Raw genomic sequence first — 23,086 nt, forward strand, 5'->3', positions numbered from 1 at the left:
GGGATCTGTTCTTGACTTAAGCCAAGTTTATTATTTTAAACTGGTTTTGCGAATTTCACTGGATTTTAGTTGGTAAAAATAGCAAGCTCTGAAAAGGCAAAACGTAAGAATTACAATAAATAATCCTTTTTTTAAAATCACTGGTTTTATTGTTCCTTCACAGGTCTAAAACCTGAAGAGAAATTTGCTTGGGGCCACAGTATCATTCACACTAATATCCAAAGCTTTAACTATTAACTAACTATTAAAAAATAACCATGTTTGTATGTTCATAAGTAATTTAGCCTCGGTTTGAGAAAGCAACCCTTGACTGATGGAGGTTCAGGAAAAGGTGATTATGAAGTTATTGCCAAAGACTCACATGTAACAAATGCTCTTTGTGTAACAAGTGTATTAAGTAACAAGACCTTTCTGTTTTGGAAATTGTAATTTTCATCTAGCTACCAGTTCCAAAGAGATTATTACAGATGATCTTTGGCCCACTCAATGGGACTCATGGTATGTGCTTGTGCCATCAGAAACAGGCCTCTATAATAAGTGCTGTACATTGAACTGAACTACAGAGGCAAACTGAGGTCTCCTCAAAGTACAAAGAAAGTACTGGTGTAGTTTTTGAGATCTCTCATACTGAACCTCTCATGAATTAGTTTGCATTCACAAGGGTCCTTATGAGTAAGAGGCTCACTTACCCCATTTATACTGTATATTAACAATTGTTGGGCATGGTAAAGGTGTTAGGTGATGAGTATCCTGTGATGAAATACTCTTCTGTTAGCTTATTTTGCCAATCAGATAATGTCCTCCTAGCTCCTACACTGGAATATACAAGTCCTGTCAAGGCTTTTCTGTTGCAGAAGGATCAGGAGTCAAGGACAGAAAAGGAAGGTACCATCTGAAAAAAATACACTCAGGAGAAAACATGGGTCATGTGCCTACTACGTCCCATATAGGGTCCAGTTGTATAACGTTTTCTGCCTGTGACTGCCATGCTATTTCTGCATGCCAAGAAAGAACTGTAATATGGGCACAGGTGGGCAAAGAAAGGGCTAACCAATCTACTGCTGAGCAGATTTGCACCCACAGAATAAAGCAGGTGTGATACAAATGCAAGGGCCAGGGATGTTGTTCTTGCCTTGTAGCAGGAGTAACAAGCGCAACCCCCACTTCTGCTTCACTGACAAAAGTTAATGGGTGCTATTCTCTGCAGATTTTTTCAGTGCCCAGGCAAGACACCTATGCAGAGCTCCATGGAGATTTTTCATGTGATACTGCTTGATCTTCTCAGGGAATATTGCATAACTTTGTGATTGATGTAATGGAACAGCCATAGGACAGGCAAATGCTGACTGCTCCACCATGCCCTACGGGATGAAGAATCAAGGTCTACAGGTAGAATCAAGTATTGCAGTCCATGCCCAGCCAGAAGGTGAGAACCAGGGAATCACAGATACATAGGGCTTAGGATAAGGCAAGCACACAACCACAGTGAGGACAAAGACAGTTGCCATATTGGCAGGCTGGGATTAAGATATAAGATAGGAAAGCCTGGCTCAAGATTAGGCTAGATGAGCAGAACCCATGGGAGAAGTGAAGGAAAGAAGAAAAAGAGGATGCAGGCAGAATAGGCTGGACTCAGGATTCATTGACACAATTTATTGAGTGTCTTCTCTTGTAATTGTAGCTACAAAGTGGTGCCAGCTAGCCATCATGGCCAGATGGGGATGATGGCAGGGGGCTGACTACAGCTAGCTGCTGCCAAAGCATTTGCTTAGTACACACAGTTGCACCATCTTTCTCCTCCACTCAGAGAAAGAAGACGAGTTACTAGATTCCTGAGAGCTATGAGGCATGCGAGAATACAGTCCCATAACTTTTGATGATGCTCAGGCAATATGAAAGAGTCTTAAAGTGAATTTGATTTAATATTGATTCTCTTCACTCTACCAAAGAAGACTAAAATTTTTCCTAGATAAACTAGAAATGAGGCCCAAGGTGGCTCTAAATTGCTTCTGGCATGTTGTTTTTTGAAATCTTCTTGAGGGGGCAAGGAGGCTCTGTGATCCCCACTGGCAGGACTGTAACACAAAATAGATTGAACACCCCAGTGCCAAGCAAGATGGTGGATGAGGTTAGCTGTTGGTCCTGCATCATACATGCAAGACAAAAATCAAACTTCTGGATGGATCAGCTGAAAGAAGGTTGAGTGTTAGGCCTGTATTACGAACAGTAAAAATATTCACAAAATATATACAGGAGAGTGATGACTACCTGCATCACATACAAGAACTTCAGATAAGTGTACTTCCGGTTCAGAGGTGGAGCATATGTAGCAAGCAGCAAGAGACAGTTAGTATTTGCATCCAGACTTCAAATATGATCTGCCAAATTAATAGCTGATGAGTTTTCTTACCTCTTTCTCACTAGCTTTTTTTTCTTTAAAAGGGCAATACATTCTCAACCTTAATGTCAATGTTATTAATGTCTAGGATCTTAATTTGAGTAAAATGTAAGTATTTTTAATGCTTACATGAGTAAAAAATGGGTACTTTTCAGTAAAAAAATAGGTGCTTTTAACTTTGTTAAGATTTGCTTCATCAGTTGTTGCCTGGGAGGACTACACTGATGGAGTTAACTTTACCACAGCTTCTATGAAGCATAAACAGATCTAGTAGTTTCAAGGAAGTTGTCAGCTTTTCTACTATAGATATGATACTGCAGATGACAACACTGACATGTTGTCAGAGCTATAGCCTTTTGTATCAATGACTCATGTTAAAAGGACCTGGAAACAAGCCTGCCTTTTACCATTATGTCTCTGTGACACTTTCAATACCTGATGGAGGAAAAGTGAGGGTGAGTTTACTCCTGAGTCAAGTGAGCTGGATGATTAGCTTCTTTGAGTGCTGAAATCCCCAAACACTCTTTGACTGGAAGGCAACAAATTATTTGGAAGGGATCCTGGCTTGAAATCTGATTTTTCTCCAGGAAGTATGTGATAGTGAAGAGATATCAAAAGCAGTAAAATTCTTTGTCATTATACAGGAAGTCAACCCAGACATTTGGAAGATCTAAAATACTTTTCAGTATGAGCTTCAGAAAGACCACAAATTGATAGGCAAAACCTATCACAGTTGCCCAGAATGTCAGTGGCTGATTAGAAGCTACTTAATGTGTCTGTGATCTAATAGTAATCACCAACCTCTCTATAATTAATTACCTGGGTGATTAGGCATCTTATATGGAGGCTAAAGAAGAGAATGTTTAATGCCCTGCTGTTCAGCAATAAAACAACAGAAACCATCAGTGTTCGGAGACAGATTCGGCCCTAGGTGGGTACTGTAAACAGCAAGGAAAGCAGGAGATGAATAGCATGGCCTCAGTTGACTGCACCTGGCCAAAAAGACAGGCGTGGAGCTGAGGGCAAAATAACTGCTTTTGTTCAACTTGTGGTCAGATGAACAGAATTTGCGTATTCCTTATGCATAAGCAGGACTGCATCAAATATGTACCTTATCATCATCAGGTTGTTTTTCCAAATGGAAGTAACTTGTAGGAACTTTATATTGCCTAATAGCTGAAATTAAAAGAGGAGCATCAACTTTCCTTACAAAGGGATATCACCTTGGTAACACACATTTTCCCTACAAGAAACTAATTGCAAGATGATATAGCTAGCCATTAGGTTAAATGCCTACATAACACAGCTGTGTGAATTTAAGCAGCTAACTGGATAACCTATTATAGTCTGTATTAAACATAGTTAAAAGCCAAAAGCCTCATCAAAAACCTTCAACTTACAATCAGAGCAAGGATGCTGACCCTCAACCCCAAAACAGTTTGCAAAGAATAGCAAATATTCACAGAGCTAGTAAAAGCTGCTAGCAAACATACTGAATGTCATCTAATTATCAATGCACCAGTAGGAAATAAAGTGAGAACGTAGTAACAAACCAATGTCAGCCAGTAGATTTGTTTGGCATACAAGTGAAAATCATCACTACAAGATAAACAACTTACCATAAGGATAAAGTGCCATACACGCAACAAAAAGCAAGCATTTGGAAATAAGCACTGGGAACTCAGAAAAATCTGTATTCAGTAATCCCTCAGTAGAAGCTTTTGACCTGGAAATTAATGAGACACAGTACAGGACCCTCGGTGTCATTTTTGCTGTCATTTCTCGGAGCAGGAACTTGGAATTGTAAACAAAGAGGAGGTTTACCCCTTCAAATAACAATTGGGTTGCTCAGAACATGAAGTAATTTATAGCATAGCTTTCTCAGATGTTTACAAAGTTCTGTGTGGAGCATTAAAAAACAAAGAATGCTTTAACTGCTACAGTGGTAGCTCCACTGTATAGGAAGGGCTGCCTACTCATCACTAACTCCGTGCCAAAGGGTAAGGATAGAGGAAAGAGGGTTGTTGCTAATTTTAGCAAAACAAATGGAGTTATTGATGATGTTAAAATGAAACAATGGAAATGGCTTTCCCTGCTGTTCCTTCTCTTTCCTCGTGGTGCTCTTGGGTCTGGGGCCATCTTTGTTTCCTATATTGTGCCATGGAGGTGGGTTTAGTGTTTTTTTGCTTATTCTGTTTCCATGTTGCATAGGGAGAACAGGCAAATAGGCCTTTATCACCCACTCCCGCTACCACAACATGTTAAACAGGTATAATTTCTTTTGGATGTTGACTTTTCCTCATTTTTTCAGTGAACAAAAGGCATATCCTGTTATGACTATGTTCTACTTATTCTATGCATTTGAACTTTCTCTAAACCTTAGTTTCTGGGGAAATTAAAGAAGAAGTGTGTGGCAGGTTCTTTAATTCATTTTTAGCTGTAGCACAATATTGTATTTGGCTGTGTGATTAAGACTAACATTTACATGACATTTAGGGCACACTGTTTTCTAGTCTGTCTGTCATGAGTTGATGGACGGCAAAAAAGCTTGGATGTGAAGTCTTGTATATTCATCTGGAAGAGGAGAACGGGGAGTGCTTGGATTGGAGGAAGAAAGAATTTGGGGCTTAGACAGCTCTAGTCTCCTGAGTGAGAATTTGTGGGAAAAAAACATCTGAACAAAACTCATATTACTATCCTACACTGAGATACTTTATAACTCTAGATGAATACACCTTTCTTATAAACTTTGGAGTATTTTTTAGCATTTATAGACTAGAAAAAAGTATTGAAGAATTGTGACTAGGAATTTCAAATGGAGGTTAAGGTATTCAAACCTCACCAAACAGAAATAGGTATTTGGCACCCGCTTCCCTTTGCAAATTCCATTCTTCATTCATTCAATAACAGCACACTAGAACAAATCAAATGAAAATGATTCCTTATAAACAAATGCTTTCAGTTCCAAATTCTTCACATTTTTTGCCAACTTATTGCATTTGTTAGATGCTAATGTTAAGACAAAAAGATAAGAATTTATTTAAACATTAGACTCTTATGTGGACTCGTGCTCATTTGCGGTCTAATTTTCCCAACTTAAGAACTGCTCCTTCTGAAATGATCTGCAGGAAGCTCTGTTTGTCAAAGGATACTGGCTGGCATTCAGTTTAGCAAGTTTCGAAGAGAAAAAGAGAAAGAAGGAGAAGGGAGGAGGGAATGGGCCTGCACTTTATTTTGATCCTTCTAACAGACATATAGTATTCTGTGCTGGATAGGTAAATTTGACTTAAAAGCAAATACTGTCCTGTGATTTTAAACTTTGTGATGACTTTAATTCTTAGCCCATCTATCTAGCTAGTTAAAATAACATGAAAAGAGGCAAGTGAATTGATCTGTAAAGACCAGGAACATTCCTTACCTCTCTGTTCTTAGTTGCTAGATGAGAGCGACAGCAGAGCAGCAGCAGGTTACACAAGGCAGGCTAACAGGATGCATCTATATCATACTTTGTATTTTGAGACTTGAAACTAAGAATGCTCCATGCCAGACAGACAAGACAGAAGAAGCAAATGCACTGGCCCTTGGAATAACCAGCCTTCTCCGCTTCCAAAATATTCCTATTATGCGTTTTACCCAGGCGCATTTTCTTTCAGATGGAGAGTTCAGAAACCTTTTCTGCCTGTCATACTATAATATTTTTTCCACACCTTCAGCCTATTGTGTCCTTTTGTAAAGCACAGAGAAGAACACATAGATGTACAAGAAAAGGTTCATTCCTGCTGAAATTATAACACATCACATTAGCTTCCATCTCTGTCATTTTAAATCATTTCAGCTCTTCTATTTGAAACCATGTATTATAGGCATGAGTTGCATGTACAAACATGTTAACCCAAAGCTACATACACTCTTCCACACCCACTATCTGAAATTTGATTCTTCCTGTACTTATATATATATAGTATCACATTAAAAAAAAAACCACTGACAACATTAGAGTCAAACACTCAAAAACTGGGAAATGCCAAAGGCAAGGTTATATTGGTCGAGTTCTGCAGGTGAACAATGACAGCATGCTTAGTTATGTGATCATATCTTTCTTCTTTGGGACCATTACAGACTCTTTGCCATAGCTCCTCAATCTTCCTGCCTTCTGCCTCACCTTTTTCAATGAGCCTGCTTCTCAGGCTTGGCTCTTTCCTTCTTTGGGGCTCTTCAGGCTTGTCCTTTTCACTATATCTAGATAGTTCCAGTTCTTCTAATGCTATTTCTAGTTTTGGCCTCAGATCCCAATTGTACTGTGGAAACGGCTTTTGCCCAGTTCCTTCACCTATTTAAACCCACACCACCTCCTTCAGAGCTTCCCCTCTGAATGGTCTTTTCTGCACCAGCTTGCAGTAATTGCTCTGTATCCACACTTCAAATCTTCTTTACTGGGTTACTGATCTGGTTTGAGTATCCTCTTTCAATACCCTTTTACAGTTTCTTGCCTAGCCATAAGTGTGGCTGAGCCTCTATTGCCCCATCTTCATCATATCTGCCTCACCTCCCCTACCTTCTCTCTGTTCTACTAGCTCCCAGTCATAATCTCCTTATTCAGCTGCTCCCAGTCTTCAAATCACAATTTTCCCCTGATCTATCCACATCTGTCTACCCTGGCACTGAGCCCATTTTTCCAGAGAGGTCTGTTTCCTTTGCTTTCTAATCTAGTCTTCTTCTCTGTCTAAACCCTCTGTCTTATGCTGCTCCCAATCACAGGCCCATTTTCCTTCTTGTCCACCAGCACTTTCTAGTCTGTTGCTCTGCCTGTCACCTGTCAAGTTTCTTCCTCACTGGCACTCTCCGTATCTGGATGCTGTTCGCCCTGCACTCTGCCTAGACAACTCTCTCCACACGACCTTCCTGCAGTGGGGTACTGAGAGCAGAGGGCTAAACAAGAGCCCCTTGGCTCACCAGCCTGGTTCCTGGCCTTAGCCCCCGGCCCCAACTCAAGCCCCAGCAGTTCAGAGCAGCAGCTGCAGGGAAAATCTGGTAAGCTCTCAGCTGAGGCATGCTCTGTGTGGATGAAAGGCTTTGGGGTTTATTCTAGGAATTTAGCAATTAAAACACTATAAGGTCTCTACAGAGTATATATGAACTGCATTTTTATTCTGTTTGAATATTGTCCAGTATAATATAAGTCTATGATTCGGGCTTCTTGGAGGAAAGGAACAGGGACAGGGACAGGGACAGGACAGGAAGGGAAGGGAAGGCAACGGAAGGCAAGGGAAGGGAAGGCAAGGCAACGCAAGGCAACGCAAGGGGAAGTAACACAGCTAAAGCTTGAGCAAATACAGGTAACTTTTCATGATAATGGCAAAAGATACATCTTTAATACTTCAGCCATGTATCTGGGATGTCTGAGGACTCATGAAGGGAATAGCTGAATCTTTTACAAAGGGCCCCATCATTTTTAAGCTGGGCACAATGAGAAACAAGAAACTATTTCTCCAAGACTTCTTCTCAGAAATGGCTGAACCATTTTGGCTAGTTTTTGCACACACAGACACACGCACAGAGAAAACATCAGCAGAAGGCAGACAGCCAGCATAAAGAAAGCCCAAACTGTTCAGGTCTGACAAAGATAGAAACAAACGGACACAGGGAAGGGCAATGGGCAGGGCTGGTCAGCTTTGACAACGGCTGCTGCTACTGCCACTGCAGGACAGAGTCGGTTTGGGTAGCAGGGTGTTGTTGGTAGGGCTGCAGGCCCTGCCTCCGTGTCTGCCTTGCTAACTATGTTTAATGGGTATGGACTCCAGCCTTTCTGTTCCTGAACCTTTTCCAGACTCAGAGACCTTTCTCACAGGAAATTTAAGTTTTACTGTCCTTCGGCTATGCTTTGTGGGAATGCAGACCTGTGAAATATGCCGGACTACATGAAGGGGAAATGATTTCTAAGCACCACTTTTTTCCCTGCAGTCATGAGGGACTATGTGAGCCAAGGATACAGAAAGTGGTTAGCAGAGGTATACAACAATAATAAAGCTATGACCTTTAAAAAAAAAAAGCATTCTATTTATCTTTTAAGCATTCTGGGCTACATAGCTGGACTTTGTGTTAGGGATCGATTTAGATGTGTGAAACAATTTTCTTTGACAAATTTATTTTTGCATTACATTATTTGTCCTAAAATTTGAACTATGGAACAGGGATTTTTTTTTGCCCCGTATGCAGCATCTTTTTTTTCCTGTACTTCCAATACTTTGAAATTTATGTTGGAAGGAGGCTGTAATCAGTGAAAAGTGCATGACTGAGCTATGTGTATGTGTCACTCAGATCTGTCAGGGAAGAAGTACTGAGCTCTGTGAGACACAGTGGTATTCTGTTGCCTAGAACATGTCATATATTACATGACACAAAGTTTTTGCCTGCAAAGGAATAAGGAGGCTTTAGATGTTTTGTGAAGATTGAAAACATAATCTGGGAAAATGACACCTATGAAAATAAAACAGAGTGGGGTTTATCATCTTAGCATAGATCAAAACTTAAAAAATAAAATGTAATTTTTCACTAGAGATGGATGCAGGCATAGAAAAGTTTTGTTTACATCTGACATTATCATCATATGTTGGTATGAGACACTTGAAAACAGGTCCACATCTTGCATCACACAGGTACCATTTCTAGTCTTCCTTTTTCCCTACAGAGAGTCTGGAGCTGTATAATAGATTTATATTAAAAAAAAACAAAACAAAATTCTATTTTATACAAAACATGCAAAATTTTTTATATAAGCTTCACAGCTTATATTTAGCTTTATATTGTCCCTATCCTCCTCTGCACTAGTCTTCTTCCTATGTCACATCATCCCTTGCACTAAAATATGAGCTGTCTATGGAAATGCATTTCCTTCTTTTCTTTCTTTAACTTTGTATTGCATTAACTGCATTTGGAATACCCTCATGATATAAATTACCTGCATATCTGTACAAAAAAAAGAGGTTAAAATAATGCTACTGTTATAATCCAAAGCCTTAAAGAAAAACAGGAAATGCCAGAATGAAGACTGCCCAAGCGTCATCAGCATACCCCTAGAAAAGGGTAATATTCATTTCCCAAAATGTCTCAAAACTAATTGCCGGGAGCAAAGGAGAAGAACACTTGGGAATCACGGGTTCAAAACCACACTGAGGAGGACAGCATTGTTTAGAGCGACTGTTTTATCCCTTAGGGCTTGTTTCCATCCCATTTCTTCTTGCACCTCCTGCTCCTGGCTTTCCTTTTATCCTAATGCTTCAAGTCTTCACTCCAGAGAAAGGAAAACTCTAGAGACTCCTGATGAACTTAAGAAAAAAATTAACCGTGGAGAAACACAATGCAGTTGTCCCTAATCTTGTTCTTGGAAACATCTGTACCATTTAATCTGAAACATTAAAACAAAAAATGCAGGCTGAAACAGACATGGAAAATATCAGTATAAACAGTTCAAATTTGGCAAAGGTAATTCAGCTGAAAATAAAGCCTTATAAAGGGATCTCTTAGGAAACCTTGAGTTTAAGAGGGGGGCATTTAACAGCTTCACAAGTAATAAAAGAGTATATAAAAGACAGTATAATAACTCAGTACATAACCAGCATAACAGCAATGCAGTTTTAATGGATGGTATGGCCCTCCTAAACTCAAATTACATGCAAGTAAGAAATAAAAGACTGTCCAGACTTAGAAAAAAAAAAGGATTAATAATGACAACATAAAGACAAATCTAATGAAAACCTCAGAAATCCCAAGCTGAAGATTACTTTAAAGAGCAAATGAATTCAAGGAGTGAGTCAGTTTTTAGTTGCTGGCAGTAATCTGCAGATAATCTGCAGACCGGTGAGAACACCAATCTAGAAGAAAATAATGTCACAAATTGGCAATGCAGCAGCTGTGTTTATCATCTTAGAAGCACTTTTTTGTCATTGAAAACCTACAAGTATGACTTTCTAGCTCACATGTTATTTCTGTCTTAACAGATGAACATGCAACTTGGAAATCCATCTGATACACAATATCTAAAAATCTTGACAGGCAAATCAGTGAAATGCATTAGGTATTAAATGGAATGCATCTGTAACAAATTCCATTATCTGTCAGAGTTAAACATTTCCTTATCATTCAGTTTATGCACAAAAGACGACAAAAATATTTAGAGCAGACGGAAGGATGAACCCAGAACATCTGCCATGGGAAGCCTAAACCTCAACAGCTGAAGGACCATCCAAAAGGGACTCATCCAAAGAACCTCCCCCCCCGCCATCATACAGTAGTCGAAGAAGGAAAACAGATGGGATTTACTGACATAAAGCAAGTCTACTGAGTGTCCTGGGAGAGACTGGGAATGGTGGCTCTTTTTCACACTCTAAGAAAATCCCTGTGTTATAGGAATGACTCAGAAAAAAATATTTTTTCATTTCTAACAGGGCCTCTGTTCTGGCAGCCAGCACACAGTCTAAGCAGTTACATATAGTTCAATAACTAGTACTGGGGAATTAAATTGTTGAGGAGACGCTCTACATTCTTAGGACTGTAATACCTCCTGCATATTGCGAGTGGTGAGACGGCCATCTCAGAAACTTGACTTCTCCCTGTGCAGATGCATGCAGGAAACTATTAAGCAACCTGACTCTTACAGAAGGAGTCAGTGCAACAAGAATGAAGTAGTGTCTGTGTACACTTTGGCTACCCTGCAATGGCAAACCTTCACTGGCCCACTCCTCCCAAGAAAACACTGAACCTCTAAATCTTACTGCTGAAAATTAGCAGTGTCGCTTGCATGCGGGTGAACCATTTTAACCAACGCCCTATGATTTCTCCCACTACAGCTCAAAGAGATATATGAAAATCAGGCTCATCTGAAGCTAGGAAGTTCCAAGGGAAGCTATGCGACAGACTCCGGCCTCAGTTTCCAGCAATTAAGGAGAATAATTATTGCGAGAGTTACATGAGCAGCACTTGGCCAACATTAAATGGCAGTCAGCTGCACCTACAGTCCCTTCTTACTTTATGTGTATATAATACTGTATGTCTCTGCTTCCTGGCTGGCTGGCTCAAACACCTAGAATCCAAATCAGAGCAAATATATTTGCCAGTATAAGCTCCACAATAAACTGGTAAGCAGAGCATTTTAAACTTGCTACCCATCTTTCTACGCTATTCTTCAGTGTTTACTTAGTTTTGCTGTTTCTATCTGCTATTTGGTCAGGAAATTAATAAAAAAAGAGGATAAATTCATCTTCCTGAGCAAACTGTGCTTGTTTGTTCACTTGTGCTGGTATTCAGGCATTTGCCCAGTTCTCAAAGGTAAGCACTGAATCTCCTACAATGCAATATGTAAGTAGTTTACACTATTGTATTAGGGAAGAGTTAGTGCTCTCATTTATCCAACAAATGCTGGTCTCTCTGTAAGAGCATGGAAGTACTACAGATCCAGTGGGATATACTTCCTTCAAGAGAGTTCCTGAAAGTCTGTTTTTGTCCTAAGTATCTGGCAGTGCAACTTGGAAAATCCAAATCAAATTTCCTCTTACTTAATTCATTACAAAAGCAAAAATCAAAAGCCATTGTCTGGTCCAATAGAAAGTCTTCTTAATTCTATTTGACTCACAGGCTTTTCCCTCACCTTATCAAGTGTGTAAAGTTTCTTTGTCATGAGATTATTTTTCATCCTCATAAAAAAAGGCCTTGAAGTTCTTAGTCATTTAATCACACTACTTGATTTGCAATATGGTCATATATAGTGTCTTACTTACAGTTCCTGGAGAACCACAGCGCTCTGAAGTAGAGACTGAAAAGGTATTAGTGTCTGTTTTCATTTATTCCTTCTAAGGTTCCTTTTCACTGAAACTGCAGCTGGATCGCTTGGCATAAAACTTCCTACTCATAGTGCTTATCAGCATTTTCCGCCAAATACTGAAGGTGGGGGCAGTTAGCAGGCTTGGCATCTGAGCAAGTATTCTTGGCTAAAAATCAAAATTTAGCTACTAATTTGGGGTTCATCTTTTTAATTCCGCCCCCCTCCCCCCCCTGTAAGACCAGACATTAGTCACTCTGAACAATATACTATTCATATGCTTAAAGCTAAACATGGAACTTGCTGTTTGGCCCCTGCAATCTTTTTGCAATATGACACATTTACATCATGTCCACTTCTAGGATGCAGAATTTACCTCAGGAAAAAAAACAACCAATCCTACCTCATGTGCTTTATATGGGAAACAAAGAACACTTACCTGCAGTTTGATACTGCGTTTGTGTATAGGAATGCTTTGTCATAGCAGAGTATCTCCAGGAGAAATGAGGTGGATGCATGCCTCTCAAATCCTGACGGAAAATGGAGTTTCAGATAAAACAGGGTATATGGGACTGTACTCAAGGTCACTGGAGCATTGTGTTAGTTCCCACACTATCATTACTATCACACGAGAGTGTCTTCACAAAGACTACATAACTTGCTGTCTCCATACTCAGCATACTAAATTGAGTACCGTAATGAATATCACTCTTAAAATCTGCTTCTTTTCAGACTGTGAACTGCGAGTCACTGAACTGTTTCTCTGGAGTCTGTGAAAGGTGAAAAGGAAGCTTATATATAGTGTAAGCTTATATATAATGTAAACTACACATTAACCTAGATATGAATGGGTCAACAAATCAAAGAGTTTTGAAAGACACTTCTTGAAATAAATAAACGGTTGCAGATCACAAAAGCTGGACATCCACCCTTATCATGGTGGTTTGGATGAAGGCTCTTTGCACCAGGTGAAATTAATAGTTCATATTCCTATTGAGATCTAATCATTCTAACATTTTACGTTTAAAATAAAATCATGCCTTTTTATCCTAAAACTGATATTCTTACTTTCAAATTTTTAAAAAGTACGAAACAGATTAGATGAAATGTCATTTGTATTTAGTTTTGCAAACACTTAGATCTTAGGAAAAAATAATGAATTTCTAATTTATTAAGCTATTCTCTCCTGGGTGTGCTGCTGTCAGTTTACATTTTTCCTGAAAATGTTTTGGGAGAATATTAATTTTGTCAGAACATTAATTCTTGCAAATCCTAAACACAATTGCAGAAAGATTCTTTTTTATGGTTTCCAGGCAATACAAAGCAAAGAAATTGAAAAAATAAAACAGACCTGAAGCATCATCAGCTTCTGTTTCCAAGCTTTTCCTTTCATAAATAATTTAATTATATTTCAAAATATGCTGTCACTTTGAATTAAAAAAATAAGCATTTTACTTTAAATTTTGAATTGTTTTCTTTTATTCTACCTTAGATGACAATCTGGTTAATCTGGATGATTTGAATTAGCATTTTTTAGCAATAATAATTAAAAGAAAAGCAACATCCTGAACATTTTAATCCACCTCTAGTTCTGCGTGTAAAACTGCATGTGCTGCACAGCTGTTGTGAAGAGATGAATTACTCCGTAGGAAAGCCATGCTCTTTCTAGTACAGATTTTCAGATTAAGATATACAGAAGAAGCCATTAACAAGACAGCAGTTGCCAGTGATTCCCACATTAGCATATCCCTCTGTACCATTCGCAGGACATCTGGTGCAGCATCAGAATCCAAAAGCATTTAAATATGCTTGCAGAAACATTTAAGGGACAAATGAAAGCTGTGTATTGTGATTTATTTCTGCTTCACTCCAGGTTTATACCGCTGAACCTTTTACAGAAAGCAAAAGAACTAAACTGAGAGAAACCGGAAATTGTACAGACAATCTGATCAAACCAAGATTATGGTGCTATTTTTGGTCTCATTCTAGAAGTGAACACAGTCCTGGTCTGCTGATGGGTGCTGTGTATCTGGGCAACCATTTCTGTGCCAGCTAAACAGGAGTACGTGCATCGTACAGGACAGCACCAAGAGCGGCAGGCAGTGGCCTTCATTCTTCTGGCACTTCTCCTTCACCAGCATGGACACTGGCAAGTCAGTAAATTTAATGAACTTACTCCTCAGCCAGCTGTAGCTCTTACATAGTATGGTAAAGTTGTGGCCAAAATAATAAAAGCCCTCTTATCTTCCATGGAGCAAGTGGCTTTCAAATAGCAGACAGGTTTGCTAAGAACATTTCTCATGTTTGATGTACTCTTGGCTGGGTGGCCTAGCTGCACATCTAAATCTAGGCAGATCTTAAATCTAAGCATTCCCCATACTCGTATGTGTAAGAGAGGACTCTTCTGACATCACATTAAGCACTGCAGGCTGGTGCTATTTAACAAGCTGCATATACAGCATGAAATCTGTATATCCCCACAGTTCGCGCACAGCACTAACATGAGACTTAGCCAGGCCAAATTGGAAAAGCCATTAAGCAGTGTAACATAGTTGCTATAATCTGAACTAGATCTTCATAAATCCCTAAAAAAAGCACAAACAATTATCAGGTTGTAAAAGAGTTAGAAGGATATCAACAACAATAGCATTTCAGAGAGGGCAGGTTTACAGAAGTGCTTAAATGTTTATTTGCTGGAAGAATCCCAAAAGGAGATAGCTGTGGAACAGAAGTCACCCTTCCTTCCAGTTTCTTTGTTATGCTCATCTATCCAATAGTGACTGGTCCCTAGCTTGTAGGTGAGCTGCATACCTTGCCTTTTCCTCTTACCAATTTGTTAATTAACTTCTCTGAAAAGAGAAGTCTTCCCCATACACAAACTGACCCCCCCATGATAAAACTGACACAAAAATATCAGTCAAGCTTCTTGGCAGATAAATATAATGGGATGATATACAGAGAGATCTTTGATGATCAGCTGGCTTCATGAAAAGCATGAGGTCATTCGGAGATACGAGACTGTCACTGCATTTAGCTCATCTGTTACACAAATCTCCACTTTAACCCTCTCTGTGAATGCTGAAAAGGGACATAAAAAGGTGAATTAGGAGTCTCTTCTGTTAGCACATAACCTTGTGGCCTTACATCATACTTTTATAAAACGTGTAAAGTTTGTATCCTGTGCTCTGACCTCTCCAAATCCAAGTGGTAATATACTCCTATTTCCAAGTAGTTTTATCTGGAAAGGATAATGGAGCACCAGTGCCTGTTCTGTCCTTTGATCATCTTCTCTTGAATCCTTGCCAGCGGACATACATAATGTGAAATCAATGAAGCGTATGGAAGGAAGTAAGGGAAAACATCAGAACTGTAGAGAGCTTAGGTTTCAGATCTTGGTCTTGTCATCTGAACCCTTGTTGAAACTGCAAAGGATTCAAGCTACAATCTTGGCCTCTACGTTCTAATGCTCTGCATGTCTGAAGATGTTTGAAGCCAGTAGCTCAGCATAGATGGGTTTTTTCAAAGGGGATGAACTGTAAAGTAGAGGCTTCAGACTCATCTCAAACTGAAGCACATTAACTTGTATCCATTTTCCTCAGGATTCCCAAACCAGAAATACAAAGGCTGCAGAACAACAGTTGTTTTCTTTTTTTCCTTTCCTACAAAATAGGATGTAGGCGTAGAATAGCGTGCCCAAGCATTCAGAGAGGAGAATGGCAGAGCTGGTCTTTGAATCTGTCTGTTTTTCTGGCTGCCAACATAATGCCCCTACATTGTACAGCTATCTCTGTCCTACTTTTTCAAGGCTGCTGCTGTTATGCTCAGCACCTTCAGGTCCTCTTTCCATATGCCTAACTCAAGTGCTTCAGCAGTCAGTCTCTTTGATATGTGTTGTCTGACCCATTTATAGCCATGCCCATCATGATGGTATTGGGTAGATCCAAGTATTTTGATGCCTATACTTATAGTCAATTGCCCATTTTTATCGGGGTAGGACGGTGATAGCAGTTAAGATAAACTGCATGCATACAGTCTATCTATGATTTTTCCTACCAGACCTGAAGTGAATTTAGTGGATTTTTTGGTGGTGACAGCAGTGCTGCAAAGACGAGAGTTGTTCAGATTTCTCTGAACTTATCTATAGATGTCTTGCCTAACATGTAAAATCTAGTGAAACTATAGTTTGTCTGTGTATCCAACAGGCATCATTCTTTATAGAGTATAGACAAGAAAAATATAATCTGGCCTATTACTTGATAAATTCCAGAGCTATATATCCTCTTTGGCAATTCTCACTTGCAAGTGGAAAAAAACAATATCCTAACTTAATATGCCACCATTCTTGATGTTCTCAAGAATGGCTACCAATGGCTACCAGTGAAGCTGGTTAGTCAAGCCTGTCACTCCAGTTTGTTCCTAGTTTATGTGTAGACTGTTCTCACATACCCCCTTCCTTGACTGTGCCCCTTCCTCAGGATGACAGGTACAGCATCGTTTTCCACCGAGGGGGAAGCATGATAAGAAATGAACTTTCTAAATGGTTGCAACAGCTGTAGCATATGGTCCTGGGAATGACAACATGGAGACTAATTTGGTGATTTGCCAATAATGAGACAGAAAGCAGGGCTACACAGAGTATTGATTTGCTCTCCTCTTGGAAGAATTTAATAAGAGAACAAAGAGACAATGTCAGACAAGTTAACAGTCTACAAAGATTGAAAGTCATTTTTCCTAAAACAAGGATGAGTGAACAAAATTGCTTTTGCTCTCTCTGAGGCGCCTACCCTCCTACATTCTCACTTCGTGTCTGGCTCCTTTTGTGCTGACAGACATGAATGTGCAGTAGGCCATCCAAATTCTTTTTAATGCATGTCTCTGATATCAATGCTCAGTGAACCAATAGATGCAAAAATTCAAACCTGGACTTTGCTACTGATTTTTTTTCAGCCACAGGGATCCCCTCCATTGTAACTAGTCAATAGAAAGATCAGGTATATCTTGTCCCTCAAGAGCCTAGTCATTCCTCCTATGTAAGACCTTTTTCCCCAAATTAATCTGAATCCACTTCCTATTTCTTTTCTCTGAAACTCCTCCCCTCTGGACCACCCACTGCCCCTTAGACAGCGGTATTTATTCAACAACATGCTGAGAACATTTTTTAAATGCTGTCTTTTCCCCCTTTATAGCCTCCCAAATCCTCTTCTTCCACCTACTAAAGCCATTGGCGAAACTCCATATGACTTCAATGGAAGCAGAATCAGGCTGCTGATGGATAACTGCATTTCTTCCACCAAATCCCAATATCAAATATAGCTGTTAACTGTGTGGGCCAGTTATTTTTCTCTATTGTATCACAAGAATACTGCAAAAGTATTGTAACTATAATGCCGTACGTGTCTCTAACACTATTTTTCAATTCTTACATGAAGTACTTGGCTTCTTCCATTTTCTTTCTTTCGATTTCAGGTTCGCATGCCAACAACCGCTTGCCGAAGAAAAAAGAGCTGATTCCCCTGGCCAAATGAAAAAGTACATTCCTGATATGGCATCCAGCTGAGAACTTGAATGGGGAGCAATATACCCAACAAGCATCCTGTGTCTTTCTCCAACCCACTATCCCACCAATTTTCTGTTCTCTCAACACTCCCAGAGACTAAGCATCAGCAATTCCTTTACAGGATGAGCTTACTCCAAGGTATTTTATTATCTTAACCATTTGTTTATACTGGTGGGTTATTGAATGCAAACCTACAAAGGCATGGATGAAGAGAGAAGAGCTTTGAATATAATAAGCTGGTCTGAATCTCAGCCTAGAATGTGCATTGAGCAGTTTTTTGAATTACAGATTTATGAAGTGTCTCTGCATCTCTCTCTCTTAGTGCATTGCTTGCTTTCTTTTCCTCACCCAGTTCTGCCTGGTTAATGTCAGGTCCTGGTCTGCCCACTAGAACTTCCCTGCTGTTGGCCTCTCAGGGCCTCTTGCTGTCAATCACGGCCTGTGCTGTGATTCCTCTCCCTTGTCCTGCTCCACAGCAGACGTTCCTTGTGGAGGCTGGACGCAGCACTCCTTGCAGCAACGCGTCTCTGTGATATGCCTACAACCTCTAGAAAAGCAGTACTCAACTCAGTCCCTACTGTATAGTCAGACATTTGTTTTGCTGCGACTGGCAAACTTTGCTTAAAATGGGAATAAAACCAGTCATATAGGCTCAACATCGACTATCACCAAAACAGCCATCCCAGTAAATTCTAGGAGTGCGTGTAAGCCATGATAGTTAAGACCAGTGCTGTGAGCCTTTACGAGAACACAGAGATTCTGGATCTGGAAGTTTTCCTCAGTCTATTACAGAACTAGGCAGTTAAAAAGGGGAAAGTTTGATTGCTCCTGACAGAGGTTTTGGTATGTCTTGAATCATCCCAAAGTACATTAATTATGGAGACAAAAATCAAGCTTACATGCCGAAATGTCATTATGGAAAATATAAAAGAACAATGAAAGGTAGATTGACATTCCTGTAGGCTTGCTTAGTTGCATGTAAGTGTTTTATTTACCAGCCTTTTCCCATAAATGTGTTATGATGTCAAGGGCACATTTTAATGGGAACTAAGATTATCTAACCAATATTTATGAATTTGCAGTGTTGAGTAATTCTCATTGCTGGTTTTTATTAGTAACATCCTGCTGCAAAAGATATTCAAATATAACAGATCAGTCGGTACTCTACCCATTTTCATCTTGGGCCAAAACTGTTTTCAGTTATTCCACATCCAAATGAAGTGAATTGTTTAGTCAGACATGAAAGCTATCACTCTTTGCACATCTGCCACAATTAAGTATACTTACATAAAGGTGAATGCCTTGTTTCTTTATTGTCATAATTTGAAGAAAATTAAGAGTACTTGGCTTTCTACTATTATTATTTTATTCTATTATGATTATTATATTGTATGGCCTTTATTTCGCAAAAGAATCATTCTGTGGGACAGTTTGGATTTTGGTAATAGAGCTACAAACCTCATGTGGAGTTCTAGTAAAGCCCAGAACTATGCAAATCCCAAATTTTAAAAAACTCAGGATTTTGAGAAAATTCCAAATCTGACAGATATTTTGCATCTCAGGTCTGTTTTGGTACCATAGTCCATAGGAGCATTAGCAGATCTAGAGCTCGTGAACCTAGAGATTTTACACATGAGAGCTCAGTTATGCCCCACAAAGAATTCAGGAAAACCCATGTCTTTTTGATTCCAGTCAGATTCATAGACAGCCAGCTTGGCACCTCTAACAACTAAGCTTACCAAAAAATCTGTGGGGATATAACAGATGTGGCAGATCATACCTCAGCAGAGATGAGGCACTGCATCACAAGACTGGTAAAATGTTAGACACATCTCTATATTACACCTCTATATGTGGGATGCTGTGCAGGTAGCAGTCCTCAGTTTCCTTTCTTCAGAAACTTTGATGATTCAACCAAACATCTCCACAGGTTGCCCACATACCTATTTTGGACTCTTCAACATTAACAGAGCAAGACATTCTTTAAAAATCTCGCCATAATTCTTATTTACTTTTTCTATTCCACCAGTCCCAGTCCGTCCAGGAGACCCTGAAAGAATTTTGCACTACTGTCATAACAGGAACAAAAATAATTGTGCTTTATCAGGACTTCTCCATGTGGGGAAAATTCCTCCTCTATCCATTCTTTGACATCTAAGCAAAACTTCTAGCTGCTTCAAGCAGCACAGGACCTCACCCTTGGTATCTGTAGAGAAGACAGGTGTTAGTGAGAGGCTACAAAAAAGCCCCCCAAAACAAAGAACAAAAAGAGCGAGTGAGACAGAAAGAATAGTTTGACCACTGAGAAACATGTAATACTGTGTTTGAAGCCAAAACTGTTTTCCCTCATGACGGAGGAGCACCAGCCACACTGGGGGCACTCAAGCAATATCAATTGCAGGGCCAAAGGACATGTGGTAATGAGGAACAGGAATATGTGCTTTTCTGTACTTCACTATGGGGCAAAAGTTTCCAAAACAAATGTTTCAAAGGCAGAAACGCCCATGCAAGCCACTCATGTATAACTCATTATGCTGAATGACAAATAACCATCCAGGATTTTGCTCCGCAGTCTTCATTTCTCTACAAGCAGCAGGCATTTTTTCTTTTATATATTATATTGAAAAACTAAATTCAGATGCTTAAAATTTCCTTTGGAACTAGACAACTGTCTTAATACAGTTGATTCTATGACACTGCACTGGGAATGCCTCAGGAACTATGACACCAACATCAGCCAAGTGTCTTCTCAGACTCTGAGTGAATAAGGAGGACTGAAAAAGTCATTTTCTTTAATCCTTTGAGTCTGTCTGCATGTCATCTTTCTCTCCTTCATCTCCAGAAAGCCAGAGAAAATGACAGAGATTCCTATTCAAACAGAAAGGCAAAGATCCTGAACAGTGAAGCAATTAGTGTAGTTAAACCCCACTGTAGTGTTTGCACATTTCTTAAGCATTTGACAGCTATAAACTACAGCATGGTGATTTTACGCAGACATGGCTATGTAAAGAACCTTTTGCTCATGCAAATGTCACTTGGTTACATCATGAAGGGAAAATGAATGGGGTACGTGACTGGCAGGGTAAGAGGAAGAAACAGCTGGATGTCATATGGTGAGATGCAAAATGCCTGGACCACATTATTGAAGGCTTAAAGTTGTTTCAACAGGACTACATCCTATCAACCTCTAAACCTCTGCCAGACACCACAGAGGAAATTAATAACATTATAAATCAAAGAAAGTGAAAAACAAAACCACACTCCTTGCGGTGTTTTGATCCTCAAGAGGTTAATGACAGACTATCTGATATAAAACAGGGTCCTCATTACTGATGTTAATGTGACTTAAAGGACACATACAGTGCAATCATGGGCTACAAATAAAACTCAAAATAGAAAGTAGCACTCAGGAAAAAATGGGAGAAGTATAGCTATTAGCTAGTTCTGGAGTGCCCAGAAATTGGCTACTACGTTTTAGCAGTTCACAAAGTAACTGCGACACCTCATCAGAGAGATGTGTGAGGGAGTAACTGCACTAAGGACTTAAGTTTAAAAACAGTGAGCAAGCAGCAATAGTTTCCACCATAATTTTATCAGCTTGCACAGATGAAGCCAAATATTGTTCTTAGTACAGATAGTTTAACTGTTCACAATGGACTATGAATTTGATGAGGTTAGCATTTTTTGTCTGTTCACCAATTCACAGAATCACAGAATCACTGAGGTTGGAAGGGACCTCTGGAGATCATCTAGTCCAACTCCCCTGCTCAAGCAGGGTCACCTAGAGCACATTGCACAGGATTGCATCCAGGCGCATTTTGAATATCTCCAGAGAAGGAGACTCCACCACCTCTCGGGGCAACCTGTTCCAGTGCTCTGTCACCCTCACAGTGAAAAAGTTTTTCCTCATGTTAAGATGGAAGTGTCTGTGTTTCAGTTTGTGCCCATTGCCTCGCGTCCTGTCGCTCGGCACCACTGAAAAGAGTCTGGCCCCATCCTCTCGACACCCTCCCTTCAGATACTTGTACACATAATTATACAGACCTTCTATGTCATGAGGTTAAGCAAACAGATGTTGACCTATAACTTGGTCATGAACTATTTGAAATAACTATTGCTTTGCAATTTAATTCCCCTCACTGTGACGGCTGCCCCAGTCACATGATTTAATTCCTAGTGCCTGATCAGACAACCCTTCCAAACAGAGACTTGTGAAAGTGGACATCTGAATGGTTTTGGCGAGAATTTTGATACAAATGTATGTGCACAAGTCACAATACTGTTCAACAGTGTCCTTGAGAAATTTCTTGTTTTGTATGAATAATGGTGGAAAATTATAGCAGGCATCATGACTTCTGTGGTAATATTTTGGATTTTGTTTAAACAAACATTCAAAATATTTTTACATACTATCTGCCTTTTTCTACATCTAATCATGTTTTGTTCCACCAGAATTAGTAGAAATCACCAAACTGGAGTTCCACTTAACAAACTATTTAAACAGTCTCTAATCTATCTTTTCCAAAATTCTTCTGTGATGTGCTTCATCTTTCAGGAAATGATAAACCTACACAAACATGTCCCTAAAACAGATTTACAAGCAGAACTGCTATGTGAAAGAACATGCTTGCTTTTTAACTTACTTAACGAAATTATCCTACATGAAGAAAATATGGTATTTTTCACCATCATATGAAATACCTTCTTTACTTGGAATTTTTTTTTCACAGCCCTCTTAACTCACTGTGACTACTTAATATTCAAGTATTTGGGGAAGAGAACAAATATATTCTTATAAAATATAGCACTGCATTTTATAATAATGACAGAAACATTAAACACAATAGGAATAATGCTGCATAACTGTAACTTTATATTTAGAAAAAAGAAAATAATAGGTTGATAGAATTTTATGGGAATGATGGGCTTCTTCAAATCAACCCAAAATCAAATATTAGTTCTCTGTCCATAGCAGAGAAATTGCTACCAACTATTCTTGGTTGGTGGATCTTCTTACTTCCACTCAGGTAATAAAAAGATGGTGAGTAGGACTCAGCAAACAATTTCTTTTCATTTGACAAGAAAAAAAATATTAGACTGAACTGGTTTTGTTCTGTTTCCTTCCTTTCTTTTAGAGGAAAAACTGGAAAAACATTTCATTTGTCCATTAACAGAACGCTGCATTCTGGGACAGTTGTGAGAAAAGCAAAGAAACAGCCAAAGGGAGAATGCTCCTTTCTTATATCAGAGCCCCAAGCCTCCTTACTGGTTTAGTCTGCAGTCCTTAGGTCTAGTCATTCATCTTCACTTACCTGTT

At 39.3% G+C, this 23,086-nt stretch overlaps 1 long non-coding RNA gene across 1 annotated transcript in view; it reads right to left on the minus strand.

Annotated features, from left to right (window-relative positions):
* Positions 1-12,675, minus strand: part of LOC106490629 (uncharacterized) — a 109,321-nt gene extending 96,646 nt beyond the window's left edge. The window contains exon 1 of the long non-coding RNA XR_010884969.1: positions 12,652-12,675. This is a non-coding gene — a long non-coding RNA (uncharacterized lncRNA). The remainder of the gene's footprint in view (positions 1-12,651) is intronic.
* Positions 12,676-23,086: the final 10,411 nt, after the last annotated feature.

The sequence above is a fragment of the Apteryx mantelli genome, chromosome 1 (genome assembly GCF_036417845.1).
Source record: "Apteryx mantelli isolate bAptMan1 chromosome 1, bAptMan1.hap1, whole genome shotgun sequence".
NCBI classification, from domain to species: Eukaryota; Metazoa; Chordata; class Aves; order Apterygiformes; family Apterygidae; genus Apteryx; species Apteryx mantelli.